This window comes from Schistocerca gregaria, chromosome 10, assembly GCF_023897955.1.
Source record: "Schistocerca gregaria isolate iqSchGreg1 chromosome 10, iqSchGreg1.2, whole genome shotgun sequence".
Classification (NCBI taxonomy): Eukaryota; Metazoa; Arthropoda; class Insecta; order Orthoptera; family Acrididae; genus Schistocerca; species Schistocerca gregaria.
The window spans coordinates 158,224,793-158,233,298 of record NC_064929.1 but is presented as its reverse complement, the minus strand read 5'-3'; the positions used below and the strand labels follow the sequence as shown (position 1 = coordinate 158,233,298).

General features: G+C 44.5%; 1 pseudogene; it reads right to left on the bottom strand.

The window, feature by feature from the left end:
• Positions 1-7,686: 7,686 nt before the first annotated feature.
• LOC126293810 (5S ribosomal RNA) lies at positions 7,687-7,804 on the bottom strand (annotated as a pseudogene).
• Positions 7,805-8,506: the final 702 nt, after the last annotated feature.

The following is an 8,506-nucleotide window of genomic DNA, read 5'->3' as shown; positions in this document are numbered from 1 at the left end:
CAAGAAACACGGCATCCACCTGGGAACCCGTGTCTATGGCCCTCTGAGTCTCGTGGACGAATATCGCGATCTGGGTTTCACACGATCGTCTTTTTCGAAACCCATGCCGATTCCTACAGATTTCTGGTCGAGAGAAAAGTCATTATACTCGAAAATACGTGTTCTAAAATTTTACAACTGATAACCGTTAATGATGTATAAAAGAAACGAAACTTCTGCAAAGTTTGTGCTTCTTTGTTTTTTCTGTAGTGTCCTAGAATTATCATCAGTTGGGCTCGACACGGCGAACAGGATCTGGGAATCAGTGAAACAAGATGGCGGCACTCTTGCAGGTTTGCACCAACGTGGGGCAACAAACTGTGATTATGTTTCTGTTGTTTTTCAGGATAAAATTCCGTTATCAAAGGCAAATACATCTTTTATTGTGCTTTGCGCGTTTCGACAAATTCGTGGAGATAAGAAGATATTACAGAAATTTAGTATAAGTGCTGTAAGGTGTCAGGCAAATCCAACACCTTACATGAAAACCCTGACATGATAAGCATATCCAGTAGTATGTCACATAGCTCGGAATAAATCGTGACATTAAATTAACCAAAGTAATACGAGTAACGAGTGAGCAAATGGAATACCACAGACTAACACAAGAATGCCTAAATGCATGTCGTACCTCCCCACCGTGAGGCAGACGCAGTTCCGAGGGGAGAAACGAGGACAGAAGCCGAGAGCAGAACCGTGTTAAGCTAGGAAAGAGAGGGGCTGGGCACCCACGCCGTGAGCCTACCTGTACAACTATACAACCAGCACGTTTTAGCGTCAGGCTTTTTCGCGTCTCAGGTATGTCAAGGACAACCCCCAGCCCATGTTAAAAGCTAGAGCCCTCCAGAAAAGCAGTATAGATCTTACGATAACACAAAAAGGGCCGCTACCACCCGCAAGTTTTAGCGTGAGACTTTTTCGCGTGTCTGTTACATTAGGATCACTCCCCAGCCCATGTTAAAAGATAGAGCCCTCCAGAAGAGCAGTATAGATCTCACGATAACGCTAAAAGGACCACACTAGCTGCAGGTTTTAGCGTGAGACTTTTTAGCGTCTCTGTTACGTTGCAAACTTTAAAAATATTGCCCCACCACGAAAAGTATAACGTTTCCCAATGGATAGACAGAATTTTTGTAGGCGGAGCGTAAGGTTAACATTGAGACCCTGATTGGTCAGATAAAAACACAGCCAGATAGCTTTTTTAAACTAACTTCGGTAAATTGTAGTAAGGAGAAGTTCGAGAGTAGAGTTGCTTCCGAGATGGCGATGTGAGCGGAGCTGTGCCGCCGGCCGCTGCCGCCCTGACGCTGCTTAGACACCGACAAGGTAATGAACGGACGCGATGCCGCATTTTTGAGCGCATAAGGCTTCACTCAGAACTGCAGAAGTCTCATCTGTTACACCCCCTTTTTGCGTAATACTAGTGTCGATCGTTAATTAAAACTCGTGGTGTTCACATTTGCCACTTGAAGTAAAGATCTGAAACGCGATGATTTTTCTATTTTATAGTTATTGAGAAGCCACATCAGCCACTGTAATTTACGACAAGTTAGATAAGTTATTAAAGATAATTGAGGGTCACTGTAGACCATTTTGATAGTTTTCTCTTTTGTGAAACTTAAATTGAACCTAGATTATAGATGTGATATGGCATAGGTCATCCTTCGATCGATTGTAGAACTTGGAAACCCATTTAGGGAATATTCGTTCACATTTTTGTTGAACGCTGTTGGTTTTTACCATCCTGTATTAAAACATTTCCTTTTATCAATAGTGCAATTTATAAACGATGTTTTGTGATTAGAATAAATTTCCAATGGTAAACTTAACTGCTTTTTCGACGTTATTTTACCAGCTAACTAAAAATAGGAAAGCCTTGAACCCTTTCCACTATATTTAGTTAGAATTAAGATTCTTTTACAGGGAGTGCAGTGGAGCTGACGCTGAGATCATTTAGTATTTGGTTATATCATCGCTAGGCTCACTGAACTCTTCTGAATTCTACATGTCATGTGTGGTCTGGCGTCTCCTTAACAGCAACAGGTCCCAGGTTCAAACTAGTTCCCTAAAAAACACGCTCAGAGCGTCGTTGCGCGAAAGTGGTTGGGAGACACGATATAGTACAAACAGACACCACCATGAATATTTAGAGTGCATTGATGTCAGTATCTTTTTCAAAGAAGCATAATGCCATGGTATGTCCAGAACTGTACATATCGTATGTGATTATTTTAAGGCCGGCCGGGGTGTCCGAGCGGTTCTAGGCTCTACAGTCTTGTACGATCCGAAATTTAGTGAGATCAATGTGAACTACATGTTTCTTCGAGCCGTATTGTCGGATATGAGTTCGGTGCGTTGAGGAACAGATCGCCTCAACACAGCGTTGATTTTGTTGTAGCTTTCATCTTTCTGTGTACGTCATGAATAGACCTATTTTTATAAGGTAGGTGCAAACATAATCTTTTGTTTGTAGGTGAAGTTACAGGTTGTTTGTTTTAACTTGGGACAAATAAATCTCCTTAAAATGACGCATCGTACGAAAAAGTGAAAAGTTGATATTAGTAAAGAGGGCATATGTCTATGCTACAGTTGGCCACCTCCTAACCTTCCCTTCTGAGTGAGCGCGATCAACCTGGTATTTTCAAGTGGAAACCTTCCCCCAGTCTCCATTTTTATTATACCAAGAACCGACGGAACAGTCAGTCAATGTAAGTGTAGTTATGTTTATTTTTCTCAATTTCCCTTCCTTAAATCAGATACAAACATCCTCCAGGATGTATTTGTTTAAATAATTTTGTATCTTACTACTATTGTAAAGTATGTATGTAGAACAGTAAACGGATCCTAGTCAAGGCTCGACATAAGTTACGTACCAAGAATAATGGAGATGCAACCCTTGTGCGCTAATTCTGCCTAAGCCACGTCACAAGGACAGGTATAAATGTAAAAATTACAGGGTTGCCACCAGCCCAAGCCCTTCTTAACAATTAAGAAAAGACCGAACTGTAAATTATCAGTTCAATTAAATTAAGAATTTAATTAAGAAATGCATTTATTTTAAAAACCCTAACAAGATGAACAGCATTGTTGTCGTATATCAATGAGCTTGTTTAATTAAATTGATTTTCCTTCCCATTTTTGTTCATCACAAGCAAGCAGATTAAATTTAAAAAAATCGCTGAATAAAAAATTAATTTGAAATCTGGCATTAGTGAGAAAGATAAAGGACGCAGAGTTTATCTTTTACGTAGAACATTTACTTCGTTACTGAATTTGATGCACATCGTATGAATACACTTGTCTGGTGCCTGTATGAAAAATTTAACTAAATAATTGGCTAAAAATAGTAGAATAGTGCAATTAAAAAACTAAAAACACACAAAATGGAAGTGGAAGACAATAATTCAGTCATGTCATCTACATACCCACGACAGAATAGTTCAGAGAGATACCTATCACCATTACGCTCATGCAGTAGCTTGGAAAGAGGTTTATCCGATTCGAAAGGGTGTGTGTGTGTGTGTGTGTGTGTGTGTGTGTGTGTGTGTGTGTGTGTGTGAAATCTTATGGGACTTAACAGCTAACTTCATCAGTCCCTAAGCTTACACACTACTTAACCTAAATTATCATAAGGCCAAACACACATACCCATGCCTGAGGGAGGACTCGAACCTCCGCCGGGACCAGCGGCACAGTCCATGACTGCAGCGCCTCTGACCGCTCGGCTAATCCCGCACGGCTTTTAAAAAATGGTTCAAATGGCTCTGAGCACTATGGGACTTAACAGCTATGGTCATCAGTCCCCTAGAACTTAGAACTACTTAAACCTAACTAAGGCCAGCGCACAACACCCAGTCATCACGAGGCAGAGAAAATCCCTGACGCCGGGAATCGAACCCGGGAACCCGGGCGTGGGAAGCGAGAACGCTACCGCACGACCACGAGCTTCGGACGATTCGCAAGGTTTGTATAGTAGATATACGACATGGAATCCGCGCCTGCCGCTTACGAACGGCCGAAGTTCAGCACGTGGTAAACTTGATTACGAGTTAACTGTTCAGAAATTAGACAGTAAGCCAGGCACAGATATTAAGAAATTTTAATGGTGTAATAGCAGAATGACTTTGCCATCACGAAATAAAATTAACTCGGCAAGGCAGAAACCCTCTCTAGGAGCTACGAACTGTACTCATCAACCGCTAGCTGCAGAGTGTCCTTCCTCCACCGAGCTTCGCCTAACTACCGGTGCAACGGAAGCTACCAGAGGGGTAGAATTCCGCCACCAACCTGACAGACAAACCAACCTCAGACTAAAAGGGGTAAACTGCTCTGTCCAAGTACTGGGATCCTAAGTTGGTCATCCTGTGCTACCCTCCAAACGAGAAGCAAACATCACCTGCTCCTAGCAGACGACAACCAACTCAGCGTCCCCCACAAAAGAAACCCGAAACCACTCGAAAAAACACTCATTCAGTCACATTTACGCACACATAGGGCAGGGTGAAGGGAAAAACGTAATAAATACAGGTCATGATTTACTACGGAACACAACAAAAAATTAAACAAATATTATTTAATGAGCCTTACTTTGATTGCTCTGCCTTCCTGGGAGAGTTAATAAATTAAGCCGCAATCAGTCGGTGGACAGAATAGGATGCACAGAATGCAGTTAGACAGTCGTCTATGAAACGATTACACAGAGACGTTTCACAATAACTAAAATGTAAATAACTAAAAGTAGTACAATTTAGGCAAAGTGCCCCAAGAATACACCGCGCATCCATTTGATGGAGATGATGTGTTCTGTTCCATTGACGTCCAGTGGCACTTTATCGCATACTGTTCGACAGATAGCTATTCTGTAAACCATAGACACTTTTGCGAAACATATAGCAAAAACGGCCGTCATTCCGCAGTCGGGCTTGGTATGGTGTTGGTTGGCTTCAGCAACTCCCCCCCCCCCCCCCCCCCCCACACCCCTCAGCAACCCGCAGTCCGCAACGCGTCGGAGAGGGGGCGTTCCCTACGGTGGAAACAAATGACTACCGCGGGTATTAAGCAGCGCGCCGGCGAGCTGTCACGTAATGGATACTTCGGTTTCCCGGTAGGGACGCCGGAAAGTAAAACGCGAAAGGACGGCGCCGGGGCGAACCGAAGAGGAACAAAAAAATTGGGGAAGAGGCGGACAGGGCACCTTCGACATTTTCTACTTAACGATCTGCACGCCTTTGTCCGGCGCCGTAGTGCGAGTACAGCAAGCAACAAACAGCTCATGACACAAGCACAAACTATATGACGTTAGTACGTAATAATGCACGAAATAAAGCTTACATGAAAATGGTAATAAGAAAGTTTCACATACATCTACATATACATCTACATCTATATCCATACTCCGCAAGCCACCTCACGGTGTGTGGCGGAGGGTACCCTGAGTACCTCTATGGGTTCTCCCTTTTATTCCATTCTCGTATTGTTCGTGGAAAAAAAGGATTGTCGGTATGCTTCTGAGTGGGCTTTAATCTCTCTGATTTTATCCGCATGGTCTCTTCGCGAGATATACGTAGGAGGGAGCAATATACTGCTTGACTCTTCGGTGAAGGTATGTTCTCGAAACTTTAACAAAAGCCCGTACCGAGCTACTGAGCGTCTCTCCTGCAGAGTCTTCCACTGCAGTTTACCTATCGTATCCGTAACGCTTTCGCGATTACTAAATGATCCTGTAACGAAGCGCGCTGCTCTCCGTTGGATCTTCTGTATCTCTTCTGTCAACCCTACCTGGTACGGATCCCACACTGTTGAGCAGTATTCAAGCAGTGAGCGAACAAGCGTACTGTAACCTACTTCCTTTGTTGTCGGATTGCATTTCCTTAGGATTCTTCCAATGACTCTGTCTGGCATCTTCTTTACCGACAATCAACTTTATATGATCATTCCATTTTAAATCACTCCTAATGCGTACTCCCAGATAATTTATGGAATTAACTGCTTCCAGTTGCTGACCTGCTATTTTGTAGCTAAATGATAAAGGATCTATCTTTCTGTGTATTCGCATCACATTACACTTGTCTACATTGAGATTGAATTGCCATTCCCTGCACCATGCGTCAATTCGCTGCAGATCCTCCTGCATTTCAGTACAATTTTTCATTGTTGCAACCTCTCGATACACCACAGCATGATCTGCAAAAAGCCTCAGTCAACTTCCGATGTCATCCACCAGGTCATTTATGTATATTGTGAATAGCAACGGTCCTATGACACTCCCCTGCGGGACACCTGAAATCACACTTACTTCAGAAGACTTCTCTCCATTGAGAATGACATGCTGCGTTCTGTTATCTAGTAACTCCTCATCCAATCACACAATTGCTCTGATAGTCCGTATGCTCTTACTTTGTTCGGATAAAGTCCCAAATAATTAATGTAGAGTAATGGAAATTTCGGAAATAAATCGTTCCGCAACTCGTGGTCTTGCGGTAGCGTTCTCGCTTCCTGCCCACGGGGTCCCGGGTTCGATTCCCGGCGGGGTTAGGGATTTTCCCTGTCTCGAGATGACTGGGTCTTGTTGTGTTGTCTTCATTATAACCCCTATGACGGTCGGAGGAAGGCAATGGCAAACCACCTCCGCTAAGACCTTGCCTAGTTGGCGGTGCGGGTCTCTCGCATCGTTCCCTACATTCCTCGGTGTATGGGTCCTCATCAACATCTCATCTCATTTGTCAAGGTAGCATATTGTGCGATTAACGTTGCAAGTTTACATGCTAATGTAAGGGCGCAAAAATGTGAAATGCTGGTACATTAGTATCGGGTGTAACCGCCAGAATGTTCAATGCAGACATGCACACATAATGTCGTACAGATATTGGATCTCAGTCTGTGGGATGCAGTTCCATGTCTGTTGCACTTGGTCTGTAATAAATCGGCGGTTAATGCTGGTCATGAATGACGCTAGAGTTTCCATTCGATGATGCTCTACACGTCCTCTATTGGAGATAGATCTGGTGATCGAATAGACCAATGGAACATGTCGACATCCTGTAGAGCAAGTCGGGTTACGACAGCGCGATATGGGCGGGCGTTATCCTGTAGGAATACCCTTCTCCCCCCCGCCCACACGCAATGCTGTTCATTAGTGGCAGTGCAACAGGTTGAACCGCCACACTGACGACCAGATTTGCAGTCAGGGTGCGTGGGATAACGACTAGAGTGCTCCTACTGCCATTCAAAATCGGACTCCACACCACAACCCCTCTGTAGGTTCAGTCAGTCTAGCACGCCGATAGGTTGGTTACAGACCTTCAACTGTACTCCTTCTAAACAACACACAACCATCACTGGCATCGTGGCAGAACCAGCTTTCATCAGAAAACACAACAGACTTCAAACGTGCCACCCAGTGAGCTTCGCTTGACACCACTGGAGTCGCAAATGGAGGTGGTTTAGCACTCCGTCTTCAGGCCACAAGTGGTCAATCGGGACCATCCGACCGCCGTGTCATCCTCAGTAGAGGATGCGGATAGGAGGGGCGTTAGGACAGCACACCGCTCTCCCTGTCGTTAAGATGGTATTCTTTGACCGGAGCCGCTACTATTTGGTCAAGTAGCTCCTCAATTGGCATCGCGAGGCTGAGTGCACCCCGAAAAATGGCAACAGCGTTTGACGCTCCGGATGGTCACCCATCCAAGTGCCGGCCACGCCCGACAGCGCTTGACTTCGGTGATCTGACGGGAACCGGTGTATCCACTGCGGCAACGCCGTTGCCATACGTGGTTTGGGGGTCAATGGAATGCACGCTACAGGGCATCTAGCTCTGAAATGTCCTTGAAGTAACCATATGTAACAGTTCGTTGAGTGAGTGTGGTGCCAACTGCTGCTCAGATTGCTGTCACAGGCGCAGTACGATAAACCAGAGCCTTACGCCGAACACGATGGTCTTCTCTCTTGGTAGTGCCACGTGCCCGGACGTCTTATTGCAATTGTACATTCTGGTGTAGCCATGTATGGAAGTGAAACTTGGACGATTACTAGTTTGGACAAGAAGAGAATAGAAGCTTTCGAAATGTGGTGCTACAGAAGAATACTGAAGATAAGGTGGATAGATCACGTAACTAATGAGGAGGTATTGAATAGGATTGGGGAGAAGAGAAGTTTGTGGCACAACTTGACTAGAAGAAGGGATCGGTTGGTAGGACATGTTTTGAGGCATCAAGGGATCACAAATTTAGCATTGGAGGGCAGCGTGGAGGGTAAAAATCGTAGAGGGAGACCGAGAGATGAGTACACTAAGCAGATTCAGAAGGATGTAGGTTGCAGTAGGTACTGGGAGATGAAGCAGCTTGCACAGGATATAGTAGCATGGAGAGCTGCATCAAACCAGTCTCAGGACTGAAAACAACGACAACAACATTCTGGTGCCCACCGCTGCCATCAGTCATGTACAGTGGCTACATCACTGCCAAGTCTT